The 17,500-nt window shown below is 41.2% G+C and overlaps 1 pseudogene across 1 annotated transcript in view; it reads left to right on the top strand.

The window, feature by feature from the left end:
- The window catches only part of LOC311105033 (A disintegrin and metalloproteinase with thrombospondin motifs 2-like), a 107,618-nt pseudogene that overhangs the window by 64,774 nt on the left and 25,344 nt on the right, over positions 1 to 17,500 (top strand). The window contains exon 5 of the transcript in view: positions 16,091 to 16,173. The product of the transcript in view is annotated as an A disintegrin and metalloproteinase with thrombospondin motifs 2-like (transcript). The remainder of the gene's footprint in view (positions 1 to 16,090; positions 16,174 to 17,500) is intronic.

Genomic DNA, 17,500 nt, shown 5'->3' with positions numbered 1-17,500 from the left:
AAGGACTGATCACCCCAATCCACAAAAGTGGAGACAAAGTTGACCCCAAAAATATACATACCTAGGCCTAAACATCAGCGACCACGAGGTAACTTCCACAAAGCTGTGAACGATCTGAGAGACAAGGCAAGAAGGGCCTTCTATGCCATCAAAAGAAACAAAAATTTCGACATACCAATTAGGATCTGGCTAAAAAATACTTGAATCAGTTATAGAACCCATTTTCCTTTATGGTTGTGATGTCTGGGGTCCGCTCACCAACCAAGAATTCACAAAATGGGACAAACACCAAATTGAGACTCTGCATGCAGAATTCTGCAAAAATATCCTCTGTGTACAACGAAAAACACAAAATAATGCAGAGAATTAGGCCGATACCCGCTAATTATCAAAATCCAGAAAAGAGCTGTTAAATTCTATAACGACTTAAAAGGAAGTGATTCCCAAACCTTCCATAACAAAGCCATCACCTACAGAGAGATGAACTTGGAGAAGAGTCCCCAAAGTAAGCTGGTCCTGGGGCTCTGTTCACAAACACAAACAGACCCCACAGAGCCCCAGGATAACAACAACAACACAATTAGACCCAACCAAATCATGAGAAAACAAAATGAGAATTACTTGACACATTGGAAATAATTAATAAAAAAACAGAGCAAACTAGAATGCTATTTGGCCCTAAACAGACAGTACACAGTGGCAGAATACCTGACCACTGTGACTGACCCAAACTTAAGGAATGCTTTGACTATGTATTTGCATTTTAGTAATTTAGCAGACGCTCTTATCCAGAGCGACTTACAGTTAGTGAGTGCACACATTTTCATACTGGCCCCCCGTGGGAATCGAACCCACAACCCTGGCGTTGCAAACGCCATGCTCTACCAACTGAGCTACACGGGACCACTATAGCCAGATGAGAGTTGTCTCCGGCGGTAGCTTAGGCTACTTTTATCCTGTTAAAATACAATTTTCAACAGCGCATTCGATCAAAATAACCTAGCAAATTACATTGGTGGTCACTCAACTAATAAAGCCTAATATTGCACATTTGAATGCTGAAGGTGACGGACAGATGTGCAAGATCAGCAATAGGCCTACCTCTCGTTGGTCAGTGTGCAGTTTTGACTAGGCTAAATGACTTGTAGATCAATGACTGTCAACACAATTACATGCTTAGTTCGACACTGAAGGAGAGGATGCAGTTGTCACAAAATATTACTCAGTGAGCATAGCCTTGCTATTGAGAAAGGCCGCAGTAAGCAGGCAGACCTGGCTCTCAAGAGAAGACAGGCTATGTGCACACTGCCCACAGGGGCGGCAGGTAGCTTAGTGGTTAAGAGCGTTGTGCCAGTAACTGAAAGGTCGCTGGTTCTAATCCCTGAGCCGACTAGGTGAATAATCTGCCGATGTGCCCTTGAGCAAGGCACTCAACCCTAATTGCTCTGGATAAGCGCATCTGCTAAATGACATAATAATATTATGAGGGGGAAACTGAGCTGCACTTCTTAACCTCCTGCCAAATGTATGACCATATTAGAGGCACATATTTCCATCAGATTAAAGAGATCCACAAAGAATTTTTAAACAAACCCAATTTTGATAAACTCCCTTATCTAATGGGTGAAATACCACAGTGTGTCATCACAGCAGCAATATTTGTGACCTACAAAGCCAGAGCCCCCTAATGGGAGAGCATAATATACAAGGAAATTCTCAAAGCTGCTAATGAGAACCTTGACGACCTTGTATCTAGCCGGTGGGGATTCCGGTGGGGTACCCCCACCCAGGTAGTGGCAGTGCTGGCAACACTGGCTGCAGTAACCCATGGGGAGGGGGTCACACTTGAACAATCAGAGAGGGGGGCTTAATCATTGTGGCCCAGGTGGCACAAAATAATCAAAGGTCTGACTGCACGGAGATGCTTGGGGAAAATGGTTACAACGGGGGACCAGAGTGTTTGTGTCTCAGGTGAAGAGGATGGATCTGATCTCCATCACCTAGGACTTGACATAGATTAAATAGATTAATCAAATCTCACATTGTTGTCAATTTTTGCTCAATCTTGCATGCTTTCTCAAACAGCTGTAACTGTAAATGCATTCGTATATGCATTCGTAAATCAGGTCCTTTCTTGAGTTGGGCTCTGGGATGTAATAACCGTTGAGCATCTGATTTTATGGTTGATTGTGGAGGAAAGGGTTTGAGTGTGTTAGAGTATGTGCGTGTGTGTTTATCCCACATCTGTTGCAAGGGGGGTAAGGATGTTAGGGAGAATATAGGATGAACCACAATAATTGTTTGCTAAAATAATAATTGCTTGTCAAACATGTAATGTAATACAATGGCAATCCGGGTTATAGGTTAAAATCCTATGCATGAACTGCCGACATTATTACGCATATTAATTGATAATGCTGGAAAATAAGATATGCAAGATATTTGAATAGATATATATTTTAAATAGCTATATACAGTATATACATATATTGAGGTGAGAGCATTGGAAATGCTTTTGGCGGTTGACCTGCTTCTGTTTTGTGGGTGGCACTGTGTGCTGTTTTCGATGGATGGGTCCTGGCCTCTCGGGGCCCTAGGGATCTGGAGGGACGGGGGTGGTATGCCGATCACTGGGATGACGGCCCAACTTGGGACGGGGAGGGGCTTTAGCGGGGGAATTAGTGGAGAACAATTGGAGGGTTACTTAGTAGCAATGCAAATATCATGGTACAACTATATGGACACTCAATCACTATGGTATTTTTATCATCCTATTGGATGATAACTTGTTTTTAACTAGGACAGAGGAATTCATAACTGATTTTTTCCGACATAACATAGGTACAGCAAATCCCCTTATTGTATGGGACACCTTTAAATGTGCCTTTAGAGGCCATGCAATTCAGTACTCATCTCAAAAACAAAAGCAATTTAGGTCAAAAGAGTGCATACTAACAAAGGAAATAGAAGGTCTAACAAAACAGATAGATAGCAATAAAAACTGTAACATAGAGGCTCAGAATAAATTAGAGGAAAAACTAAAAGAAATGGAGAATCTTATTCAAGAACGATCAAGTGTAATATGTTATAAAAAATAAAGCAAACTGGATGGAATATGGGGGAAAATGCACCAAATTATTTTTTAATCTTCAGCATAGGAATGCTACCAAAAATAATTTACTGAAACTGGTTACAAATGACGGAGTCACCCATGATTCACCAAATGATATTTTGTAGGAGGAAACAAAGTACTTTAAGCATATGTTTTTGTTTCAGTCACCTCCAACTCCTCTAACTGATGCTAATTGTAGAGATTTATTTTCTATTGATAATGTAAAATGAACAGCCATACAGAAAGACTCATGTGAAGGTGAAATTACAGAGGAGGAACTTCTGGATGCAATTAAAGACTTTAAGTCCGGGAAAACTGCAGGGTTGGATGGCATACCATTCGAGGTATACCAAACCTTTTTTGATATACTCAGAGGACCATTATTAGCATGTTTTAACTACTCCTATGTAAATGGTAGATTATCAGACACTCAAGAAGAAGGTCTGATCTCATTTTTACTGAAACAGGATACAAGTGGAAAATTCAAAGATCCAGTCCATTAAAAAAATTGGAGGCCCCTTACACCTCAGTGTTGAGAATCTCTTATAAAATGGGTTAAAATAATGTATAGTAACCCTAGGTGTAAAATAGTAAATAATGGCTATATCTCCGAAAGTTTTAAACTGTCAAGAGGAGTGAAACAAGGTTGTCCACTATCGGCATATCTATTTATTATGGCCATCGAGATGCTAGAAGCTATTAAAATCAGAAATAACAATAATATCAAAGGATTAGAAATCCAGGGCTTAAAAACAAAGGTGTCATTGTACGCTTATGATTCTTTTCTTTTTTTTATCCACAACTTGAATCCCTCCACAGCCTCATAGAGGATCTAGATACATTTTCTAACCCCTCTGGATTACAACCAAATTATGATAAATGTACTATATTACGTATTGGATCACTAAAAATAAAAAATGTACATTACCATGTAGTTTACCAATAAAATGGTCTGATGGTGATGTGGATGTACTCGGAATAAATATCCCAAATAAAATAAATGATCTCACTCCAATACATTTTAATAGAAGGTTAGCAAAAATAGATAATATCTTGCTACCATGGAAAGGTAAATACCTGTCAATTTGTGGAAAAATCACCTTGATTAACTCTTTAGTATTATCCCAGTTTACCTATTTGCTTATGGTCTTGCCTACGCCTAGCGAACAGTTTTTTTAATTATATGAGAAAAAAATATTTCATTTTATTTGGAACGGCAAGCCAGACAAAATTAAACAGGCCTATTTATATAATGAATATGAATTCGGAGGACAGAAATTATTAAATATTAAAGCATTAGACCTATCATTAAAAGCTTCAGTCATACAAAAGTTATACTTAAATCCGAACTGGTTCTCTAGCAAATTAGTAAGATTGTCTCACCCAATGTTCAAGAATGGCCTTTTTCCCTTTATTCAGATTACAACCTCACACTTTCAGTTATTTGAAAAGGAAATAATCTCCCAAATATCACTATTTTTAAAACAAGCCATAGAAAGTTGGTTGCAATTTCAATTTAATCCTCCAAAAACGACAGAACAAATAATGCAACAAATATTTTGGTTAAACTCAAATATACTAATTGATAAAAAAACAATTTATGAATGATATCATCGGTAGGACTGGTGGAGTTATGTCGCACATGTGGAAATGGCTGCTCTACCCAAAATTACAACCAAAAAATTGCAGCATTACCGCAAAATGGAAGAGGAAAGTGGAAGGGGGAAAATGTAAGGAACTTGTCTGTCGGCCTTACATTAAAGAACATAATTGGTTAAAGAAAACTGTGATAAATAACAAAGTATACCAGTTTCATTTAAGGACCAAAGGATTGACAGCCATCCCATATAGATTGCAAAATAGTTGGGAAGAGATTTTTGACATACCGATCCCATGGCATAGTGTTTATGAACTGATACGCAAAACGACGCCGGATTCAAAACTTATAATTTTTTCAATTTAAATTATTATATAAAATTAAATAACATTATATTGGTAGCAATAATTTTATATAATAATTGAAATTGAAAAAATTATAAGTTTTGAATCCGGCGTCGTTTTGCGTATCAGTTCATAAACACTATGCCATGGGATCGGTACGTCAAAAATCTGGGGGATACAATCTTCCCAGCTCTGCAGATTTTGCTGTGAAGAGACAGAATCATTAGATCATTTGTTTTGGTACTGTCCATTTGTAGCTTGTTTTTGGACACAGGTCCAGGAATGGCTAAAGGATTGCAATATTTACCTGGAGCTAACCCTGCAGATATCATTACTGGGTGATCTGAAAAGTCATAGTCAATCGATCAATAATATAATAATACTTTTAGCAAAAATGTTTATTTTCAATTTACAATCTGTAGAAAGAATGAGAATAGAAAGGTTCAGAACTTTTGTAAAACATCACAGTACAGTTGAAAAATATATGGCAAATAGAAATCCAATATGGATGGTGTTAAGAGATAGATGGGTGGTGTTTAATGGAGTTGAAGTATGGGACTAATAACAACTAACAACAATTAATAACAACAAGATAACTAATAATGTAAGCATACTGTGTCCATAATAAGTATATAGGTTATAGGTTGAGAGCTTTTGTGAAAGAGCACAGTTAGAAAGATATGGCATATACAGTGAGGGAAAGAAGTATTTGATCCCCTGCTGATTTTGTACGTTTGCCCACTGACAAAGACATGATCTGTCTATAATTTTAATGGTAGGTTTATTTGAACAGTGAGAGACAGAATAACAACAAAAAATGTCAAAAATGTTATAAATTGATTTGCATTTTAATGAGGGAAACAAGTATTTGACCCCTCTGCAAAACATGACTTAGTACTTGGTGGCAAAACCCTTGTTGGCAATCACAGAGGTCAGACGTTACTTGTAGTTTGCCACCAGGTTTGCACAAATCTCAGGAGGGATTTTGTCCCACTCCTCTTGGCAGATCTTCTCCAAGTCATTAAGGTTTCGAGGCTGACGTTTGGCAACTCGAACCTTCAGCTCCCTCCACATATTTTCTATGGGATTAAGGTCTGGAGACTGGCTAGGCCACTCCAGGACCTTAATGTGCTTCTTCTTGAGCCACTCCTTTGTTGCCTTGGCCGTGTGTTTTGGGTCATTGTCATGCTGGAATACCCATCCACGACCCATTTTCAATGCCCTGATTGAGGGAAGGAGGTTCTCACCCAGGATTTGACGGTACCGTCCATCGTCCCTTTGATGCGGTGAAGTTCTCCTGTCCCCTTAGCAGAAAAACACCCCCAAAGCATAATGTTTCCACCTCCATGTTTGACGGTGGGGATGGTGTTCTTGGGGTCATAGGCAGCATTCCTCCTCCTCCAAACACGGCGAGTTGAGTTAATGCCAAAGAGCTCGATTTTTGTCTCATCTGACCACAACACTTTCACCCAGTTCTCCTCTGAATCATTCAGATGTTCATTGGCAAACTTCAGATGGGCCTGTATATGTGCTTTCTTGAGCAGGGGGATCTTGCGGGCGCTGCAGGATTTCAGTCCTTCACGGCGTAGTGTGTTACCAATTGTTTTATTGGTGACTATGGTCCCAGCTGCCTTGAGATCATTGACAACTCCACAAGGTGAGATCTTGCATGGAGCCCCAGGCCAAGGGAGATTGACAGTTATTTTGTGTTTCTTCCATTTGCGAATAATCGCACCAACTGTTGTCACCTTCTCACCAAGCTGCTTGGCGATGGTCTTGTAGCCCATTCCAGCCTTGTGTAGGTCTACAATCTTGTCCCTGACGTCCTTGGAAAGCTATTTCGTCTTGGCCATGGTGGAGAGTTTGGAATCTGATTGATTGATTGCTTCTGTGGACAGGTGTCTTTTATACAGGTAACAAACTGAGATTAGGAGCACTCCCTTTAAGAGTGTGCTCCTAATCTCAGCTCGGTACCTGTATAAAAGACACCTGGGAGCCAGAAATCTTTCTGATTGAGAGGGGGTCAAATACTTATTTCCCTCATTAAAATGCAAATCAATTTATAACATTTTTGACATGCGTTTTTCTGGATTTTTTTGTTGTTTTTCTGCCTCTCACTGTTCAAATAAACCTACCGTTAAAATTATAGACTGATCATTTCTTTGTCAGTGGGCAAACGTACAAAATTAGCAGGGGATCAAATACTTTTTTCCCTCACTGTAGAAGCAAACCGGATGGACATCATGAAAATGATCGGAGAGGTTGATGGTAGAGGAAGTTCAGGAGTAAAAACAAACAAAATAGAATTATTGTAAAATTGACTGTGTCCATAAAACGTATATAGTATGTATAAGCTGGAAGTAGAGACCTAAGCATTGTTGTTCACTAGTTTACTTCAATTACGGAAGGGGTGGTGGGGTTGGAAAGTAATAAAGGGAAATATATATATTTTTTAAGGAAATGTACAGTTGAAGTCGGAAGTTTACATACACCTTAGCCAAATACATTTCAACTCTGTTTTTCACAATTCCTGACATTTAATCCTAGTAGAAATTCCCTGTTTTAGGTCAGTTAGGATCACCACTTTATTTTAAGAATGTGAAATGTCTGAATAATAGTAGAGAGAATGATTTATTTCAGCTTTTGTTTCTTTCATCACATTCCCAGTGGGTCAGAAGTTTACATACACTCAATTAGCATTTGGTAGCATTGCCTTTAAATTGTATAACTTGTGTCAAACTTTTTGGGTAGCCTTCCACAAGCTTCCCACAATAAGTTGGGTGAATTGTGGCCCATTCCTCCTGACAGAGCTGGTGTAACTGAGTCAGGTTTGTAGGCCTCCTTGCTCGCACACGCTTTTTCAGTTCTGCCCACAAATTTTCTATTGGATTGAGGTCAGGGCTTTGTGATGGCCACTCCAATACCGTGACTTTGTTGTCCTTAAGCCATTTTACCACAACTTTGGAAGTATGCTTAGGGTCATTGTCCATTTGGAAGTCCCATTTGCGACCAAGCTGTAACTTTCTGACTGATGTCTTGAGATGTTGCTTCAATATATCCACATAATTTTCCTTCCTCATGATGCCATCTATTTTGTGAAGTGCACCAGTCCCTCCTGCAGCAAAGCACTCCCACAGCATGATGCTGCCACCCCCGTGCTTCATGTTGGGATGGTGTTCTTCGGCTTGCAAGCAACCCCCTTTTTCCTCCAAATATAACAATGGTCATTACGGCCAAACAGTTCTATTTTTGTTTCATCAGACCAGAGTACATTTCTCCAAAAAGTACGATCTTTGTCCCCATGTGCAGTTGCAAACTGTAGTCTGGCTTTTTTATGGCGGTTTTGGAGCAGTGGCTTCTTTCTTGCTGAGCGGTCTTTCAGGTTATGTCGATACAGGACTCGTTTTACTGTGGATATAGATAATTGTATACCTGTTTCCTCCAGTATCTTCATAAGGTCCTTTGCTGTTGTTCTGGGATTGATTTGCACTTTTCGCACCAAAGTACGTTCATCTCTAGGAGACAGAACGCGTCTCCTTCCTGAGCGGTATGACGGCTGCGTGGTCCCATGGTGTTTATACTTGCGTACTATTGTTTGTACAGATGAACGTGGTACCTTCAGGTGTTTGGAAATTGCTCCCAAGGATGAACCAGACTTATAGAGGTCTACAATAATTTTTCAGAGGTCTTGGCTGATTTCTTTTGATTTCTCTATGATGTCAAGCAAAGAGGCACTGAGTTTGAAGGTAGGCCTTGAAATACATCCACAGGTACACCTCCAATTGACTCAAATTATGTCAATTAGCCTATCGGAAGCTTCTAAAGCCATGACATCATTTTCTGGAATTTCCCAAGCTGTTTAAAGGCACAGTCAACTTAGTATATGTAAACCTCTGACCCACTGGAATTGTGATGCAGTGAATTATAAGTGAAATAATCTGTCTGTAAACAATTGTTGGAAAAATTACTTGTGTCATTCACAAAGTAGATGTCCTAACCGACATGCCAAAACTATAGTTTGTTAACAAGAAATTTGTGGAGTGGTTGAAAAACGAGTGTTAATGACTCCAACCTAAGTGTGTGTAAACTTCCGACTTCAACTGTATATGTATGTGTATATGTATTTTATATATAAAAATTAAAAATTTAAAGATTTGTGACCTGAAAAGGGCAACCAGTGAAGAACAAACACCATTGTAAATACAACCCATATTTATGTTTATTTATTTTCCCATTTGTACTTTAATGTCTTTATTCTTTTGGAACTTCTGAGTGTAATGTTTACTGTTAATATGTATTGTTTATTTCACTTTTGTTTACTATCTACTTCACTTGCTTTGGCAATGTTAACATACGTTTCCCATGCCAATAAAGCCCTTAAATTGAAATGTAATTGAGAGAGAGAGGGAGAGAGAGAGAGAGAGAGAGAGAGAGAGAGAAGAGAGAGAGAGAGAGAGAGAGAGAGAGGGGAGAGAGGGAGAGAGAGAGAGAGCGAGAGAGAGAGAGAGAGAGAGAGAGAGAGAGAGAGAGAGAGAGAGAGAGAGAGAGAGAGAGAGAGAGAGAGAGAGAGAGAGAGAGAGAGAGAGAGAGAGAGAGAGAGAGAGAGAGAGAGAGAGAGAGAGAGAGAGAGAGAGAGAGAGAGAGAGAGAGAGAGAGCATTCCCGAGATGCATCCATTGTGTTGTGATCTCTTGCAGTGTCTGCTTATTGATACTGTATCAACCTAGAGGACACTCTGTTTCCCCGTCTAACTGATGGGAGACCTTTACACTGACAGACACTGTTTGTGATGAGGGAGATGGCTGGATGGTGTTAATAACCAACTCATCCGCCCTAATAGAAGTGCTGTGTGTGTCCGTGTTTGTGTCTGTGTGGCTGATAAAGCTAGCCTGGCTGTGATGGGTGCTAATGAATGCATCATGTCCGTGTTGAAGGCCTGCATGGTAACAGAGAAAGGCCAGCCATGTAATAATAGTGAAAATGGTACACATCTATAAGCAGCACACTCTGAAGTAACACTCAGAACAAACACGCTGAACTAACACTCTGGAGTAACACTCTGAACTAACACTCTGAACTAACACTCTGAACAAACACGCTGAAGTAACATTCTGAACTAACACGCTGAACTAACACTCTGAACTAACACTCTGGAGTAACACTCTGAAGTAACACTCTGAAGTAACACGCTGAAGTAACACTCTGAACGAACACGCTGAACTAACACTCTGGAGTAACACTCTGAACTAACACGCTGAACTAACACACTGAAGTAACACTCTGAACTAACACTCTGAAATAACACTCTGAACTAACACTCTGAACATACACTCTGGAGTAACACTCTGAGCTAACACTCTGGAGTAACACTCTGAGCTAACACGCTGAAGTAACACTCTGGAGTAACACTCTGAACTAACACTCTGAACTAACACTCTGAACTAACACGCTGAAGTAACATTCTGAACTAACACGCTGAACTAACACTCTGGGGTAACACTCTGAACTAACACACTGAACTAACACTCTGAAGTAACACTCTGAACTAACACGCTGAACTAACACTCTGGAGTAACACTCTGAACTAACACTCTGAAGTAACACTCTGAAGTAACACGCTGAAGTAACACTCTGAACGAACACGCTGAACTAACACTCTGGAGTAACACTCTGAACTAACACGCTGAACTTACACGCTGAAGTAACACTCTGAACTAACACTCTGAACTAACACTCTGAACAAACACGCTGAAGTAACATTCTGAACTAACACGCTGAACTAACACTCTGAACTAACCCTCTGAAGTAACACTCTGAACTAACACACTGAACTAACACTCTGGAGTAACACTCTGAACTAACACTCTGAACTAACACTCTGGAGTAACACTCTGAAGTAACACTCTGAAGTAACACGCTGAAGTAACACTCTGAACGAACACGCTGAACTAACACTCTGGAGTAACACTCTGAACTAACACGCTGAACTAACACACTGAAGTAACACTCTGAACTAACACTCTGAAATAACACTCTGAACTAACACTCTGAACATACACTCTGGAGTAACACTCTGAGCTAACACTCTGGAGTAACACTCTGAGCTAACACGCTGAAGTAACACTCTGGAGTAACACTCTGAACTAACACTCTGAACTAACACTCTGAACTAACACGCTGAAGTAACATTCTGAACTAACACGCTGAACTAACACTCTGGGGTAACACTCTGAACTAACACACTGAACTAACACTCTGAAGTAACACTCTGAACTAACACGCTGAACTAACACTCTGGAGTAACACTCTGAACTAACACTCTGAAGTAACACTCTGAAGTAACACGCTGAAGTAACACTCTGAACGAACACGCTGAACTAACACTCTGGAGTAACACTCTGAACTAACACGCTGAACTTACACGCTGAAGTAACACTCTGAACTAACACTCTGAACTAACACTCTGGAGTAACACTCTGAGCTAACACGCTGAAGTAACACTCTGAAGTAACACTCTGAACTAACACTCTGAACTAACACTCTGAACTAACACGCTGAACTAACACGCTGAACTAACACGCTGAACTAACACTCTGAACTAACACTCTGGAGTAACACTTTGAACTAACTCTCTGAACTAACACTCTGAACTAACACTCTGGAGTAACACTCTGAACTAACAAGCTGAACTAACACTCTGAACTAACACTCTGAACTAACACTCTGGAGTAACTCTCTGAACTAACACTCTGAACTAATACTCTGAACTAACACGCTAAAGTAACACTCTGGAGTAACACTCTGAACTAACACTCTGAACTAACACTCTGAACTAACACTCTGAACTAACACTCTAAACTAACACTCTGGAGTAACACTCTGAACTAACACGCTGAACTAACACTCTGAACTAACACTCTGAACTGACACGCTGAACTAACACTCTGGAGTATTACTCTGTACTAACACTCTGAACTAACACTCTGAACTAACACTCTGAACTAACACACTGGAGTAACACTCTGGAGTAACACTCTGAACTAATACTCTGAACTAAAACGCTGAACTAACACTCTGAACCAACACTCTGAACTCACACTCTGAACTAACACTCTGAACTAACACTCTGAACTAACACTCTGAACTAATACTCTGAACTAACACTCTGTACTAACACGCTGAAGTAACACTCTGAACTAACACGCTGAACTAACACTCTGGAGTAACACTCTGAACTAACACTCTGAACTACACTCTGAACTAACACTCTGAACTAACACTCTGAACTAACACGCTGAACTAACACGCTGAACTAACACTCTGAACTAACACTCTGAACTAACACTCTGAACTAACACTCTGAAGTAACACTCTGAAGTAACACGCTGAAGTAACACTCTGAACAAACACGCTGAACTAACACTCTGAACTAACAGGCTGAAGTAACACTCTGAACTAACACTCTGAAATAACACTCTGAAGTAACACTCTGAACTCACACTCTGAACTAACACTCTGGAGTAACACTCTAATCTAACACGCTGAACTAACACTCTGAACTAACACGCTGAACTAACACTCTGAACTAACACTCTGGAGTAACACTCTGGAGTAACACTCTTAACTAACACTCTGAAGTAACACTCTGAACTAACACTCTGGAGTAACACTCTGAAGTAACACTCTGAACTAACACTCTGCACTAACACTCTGGAGTAACACTCTGAAGTAACACTCTGAACTAACACTCTGGAGTAACACTCTGAACTAACACTCTGAAGTAACACGCTGAAGTAACACTCTGAACAAACACGCTGAACTAACACTCTGGAGTAACACTCTGAACTAACAAGCTGAAGTAACACTCTGAACTAACACTCTGAACTAACACTCTGAACTAACACTCTGAACTAATACTCTGAACTAACACTCTGGAGTAACACTCTGAACTAACACTCTGGAGTAACACTCTGAACTAACACTCTGGAGTAACACTCTGAACTAACACTCTGGAGTAACACTCTGAACTAACATTCTGAACTAACACTCTGAACTAACACACTGAACTAACACTCTGAACTAACACTCTGGAGTAACACTCTGAACTAACACTCTGGAGTAACACTCTGGAGTAACACTCTGAACTAACACTCTGAACTTAGGGGTGTGTGCTCAGTCCCCTCCTGTACTCCCTGTTTACCATCATTAAGTTTGCCAACAACACGATGGTGGTAGGCCTGATTACCGACGACGATGAGACAGCCTATAGGGAGGAGGTCAGAGACCTGGCAGTGTGGTGCCAGGACAACAACCTCTCCCTCAACGTGAGCAAGACAAAGGAGCTGATCGTGCACTACAGGGAAAGGAGGGCCGAACACGCCCACATTCACATCGATGGAGCCATAGTGGAGCAGGTCAAGAGCTTCAAGTTCCACAGTGTCCACATCACCAAGGACCAATAATGGTCCACACACATCAACACAGTCGTGAAGGAGACACGACAACTCCTCTTCCTCCTCAGGAGGCTGAAAAGACTTGGCATGGGCCCTCAGATCCTCAAAAAATATCTACAGCTGCACCATTGAGAGCATCTTGACTGGCTGCATCACACGCTTCGTATGGCAACTGCTCGGCATCCGACCGCAAGGCACTACAGAGGTAATGCGTACGGCCAGTACATCACTGGGGCCAAGTTTCCTGCCATCCAGGACCTCTATACCAGGCGGTGTCAGAGGAAGGCCCTAAGAATTGTCAAAGACTCCAGACACCCAAGTCATACTGTTCTCTCTGCAACGGCACTGCAAGTGGTACTGGAACACCAAGTCTGGGACCAAAAGGCTCCTTAACAGCTTCTACCCCAAGCCATAAGACTGCTGAACAGTTAATCAAATGGCTACCCAGACTATTTTTACAATGACTCTCTTGCACCAGCTCTTTGTACACTCACTGGACTCTACCCACACACTCACACACACACACACACACAGAAACACACACACACACATACGCTCACACAAAACACACACACATGCATATTGACTCCACACACACACACACACACACACACAATACGGTCACACACACAAAACACACTTTCACAATTTACATACACTGCTGCTACTCTGTTTATTATCTATCCTGATTGCCTAGTCACTTTTACCCCGACCCACATACATACCGTATTACCTCAATAACCTCAACTACCTCGTACCCCTGCACATTGACTCGGTACTGGTACTCCTTGTATATAGCCTCAATATGTTTTTATTGTGTTACTATTTCCTTTTTATTAAGCAAATATTTGTCTCACTTTTTAACTCTGCATAGTTGGCAATGGGCTCGTAAGTAAGCATTTCACCGGCGCATGTGACAAATAACATTTGATTTGATTTGATTCCTTGTTCTCCCACACATCACCTCTGGATGTGTTATTCCTGAAAGCAGTGAAAGATAATGAGGGAACGCTGTGCAACATTAAGGAGTAGAAGGACAGACAGACAGAGACAGACAGGCAGAGAGACAGACAGACAGAGAGAGAGAAATACAGACAGACAGAGAGAAAGACAAACAGGCAGAGAGGCAGACAAACAGACAGACAGACAGACAGAGAGACAGACAGGCAGAGAGAGAGACAGAAAACAGGCAGACATACAGACAGGCAGACAGGCAGACAGACAGGCAGGCAGATAAACAAGCAGACAGACAGGCAGACAGACAAACAGTCAGACATACAGAAAGGCAGACAGACAGGCAGACAGACAGACAGACAAGCAGAGAGACAGACAGAGAGGCAGAGAGAGAGGCAGACAGAGAGGCAGGCAGAGAGGCAGGCAGAGAGGCAGACAGAGAGGCAGACAGAGAGGCAGACAGAGAGACAGACAGAGAGGCAGACAGAGAGACAGACAGAGAGACAGGCAGACAGGCAGACAGACAGATGGGTTGCCTCCCACAATGCACCAATGCTCCAGCTTAACACGTCTGTACGTAGACAACATCAGCTTGGCATATAGGAAAGAGCAGAGTTGGGACATTCCGGTTTCCTTACATCACCGCCTTATCCACTTGATGCCCTAGCGTACACATCCCCCAGACACAAAATAGTATTTAGCAAGATGGCGATCAACTACCTTCTCTAAAACTAATGCAAAGGTTGCATTACATGCAAACTTTGGTTTCGATTTGGGAAGTTCTGGCATGTCTGCCTCGTGATTTGTTGGGAGAGTCTGTCTGAAGAGGACCCTCCCCGGAACGTTACCAAGAGACCTAGTGGTGTTGCTGCCGTGGGTCTGGGACTTCTGAGTCTACACAGAAGGGGTAACCTTGTGTATGTTTCGGGGTTGCTAAGCAACCAGTTCCCGCTCTCAAGGCGATAAAGAGAAGTGGGAAGACTACACCTCTGTTCCCTCTCTTTCTCTACATCCCCTACTCCTTGTATCTATCTTTATCGTCCCATCCCTCGTCCTGTCTTTCACCTCTCCTTTCCTCTCTAAGAATATTTTTTCCCCCAACTCAACTCAACTCAACTCTCTCTCTCTCTCTCTCTCTCTCTCTCTCTCTCTCTCTCTCTCTCTCTCTCTCTCTCTCTCTCTCTCTCTCCCTCTCCTCTCTCTCTCTCTCTCTCTCTCTCTCTCTCTCGCTCTCTCTCTCTCGCTCTCTCTCTCTCCTCTCTCTCTCTCTCTCTCTCTCTCTCTCTCTCTCTCTCTGTCTCTGTCTCTGTCTCTGTCTCTCTCTCTCTCTCTCTCGCTCTCGCTCTCTCTCTCCCCCCCCCCCTCTCTCTCTCTCTCTCTCTCTCTCTCTCTCTCTCTCTCTCTCTCTCTCTCTCTCTCTCTCTCTCTCTCTCTCTCTCTCTCTCTCTCTCTCTCTCTCTCTCTCTCTCTGTCTCTCTGTCTCTCTGTCTCTCTCTCTCTCTCTCTCTGTCTCTCTCTCTCCTGTCTCTCTCTCTCTCTCTCTCTCTCTCTCTCTCTCACTCTGTCTCCCTCTCCCCTCTCCCTCTCTCTTTCTCTCTGTTATTAATGTCTCTGTGTCTTTGTCTGTGCAGGTGAATGAGATTTACCATGACCCTCTCTGGGAGCCAGGATCAACGTGGTGCTAGTACGAATCATCATGCTAGGCTATGGGAAGGTAAGAGAGAGGGTGTGTGGTGTGTGGTCACTTTTGCTTTATATACAGTATCACCATATGGATTCTACATTTGACCATGAGTAAAAAATATATGATTCCTTCAGGAAAGACTGGCTACAGTCATGTTAGCTTTTATGCAGCCCTACACACACACACACACGCACACACACACAACCTTCTCCGCACTCGCAGAGGCCTACAGCCTGTTATTCCAGTGGACTGAGCAAAAGTGGAACTAAAAGCATGTGGATCCCAGGGGAGGGTTTTCAAAGTCGCACGCCTTCACAGTTCAGCACCAAAGCACACAGAAAAACTGCCGTTATGCAACCGGCTTTTCCTCTGGTGGGCTGGAGCAAGGAATCATGGGAAGTCCAGACTAAGATAAACAATCAATAATAGCCTTCAGACAGGCAGACAGGCAGACAGACAGACAGGCAGACAGGCAGACAGACAGGCAGACAGACAGACAGACTGACAGACAGACAAACAGGCAGACAGACCAGTAGATGCTGCAGTGTAATTCTACCTATCTATCTGTAAGTGTGTGTGTGCTCGTGCATGCTTGTATGGGTGTGTGTGTGTGATTGAGGAAGGACTACCCTGCAGGATGTTACTACAGATATAGGATAGATAGAAAGTATTGTCCCTACCCTCGAATATGCTTTACCCTATATCACATAATCTATATTCCTTTACACCTATATCACATCATCTATATTCCTTTACCTCTATATCACATAATCTATATTCCTTTACCTCTATATCACATAATCTATATTCCTTTACCTCTATATCACATAATCTATATTCCTTTAACTCTATATCACATCATCTATATTCCTTTACCCCTATATCACATCATCTATATTCCTTTAACTTTATATCACATCATCTATATTCCTCTATATCACATCATCTATATTCCTTTACCTCTATATCACATAATCTATATTCCTTTACCTCTATATCACATAATGTATATTCCTTTACCTCTATATCACATAATGTATATTCCTTTACCTCTATATCACATAATCTATATTCCTTTACCTCTATATCACATCATCTATATTCCTTTACCCCTATATCACATCATCTATATTCCTTTAACATTATATCACATCATCTATATTCCTTTATATCACATCATCTATATTCCTTTACATTTATATCACATAATCTATATTCCTTTACCTCTATATCACATCATCTATATTCCTTTTTATCACATCATCTATATTCCTTTACCTTTATATCACATAATCTATATTCCTTTATATCACATAATCTATATTCCTTTATAACACATCATCTATATTCCTCTATA

The sequence above is a fragment of the Coregonus lavaretus genome (genome assembly GCF_964263955.1).
Source record: "Coregonus lavaretus genome assembly, chromosome: 29".
In the NCBI taxonomy this organism is placed as follows: Eukaryota; Metazoa; Chordata; class Actinopteri; order Salmoniformes; family Salmonidae; genus Coregonus; species Coregonus lavaretus.
This window is presented reverse-complemented; position numbering and strand designations above follow the sequence as displayed.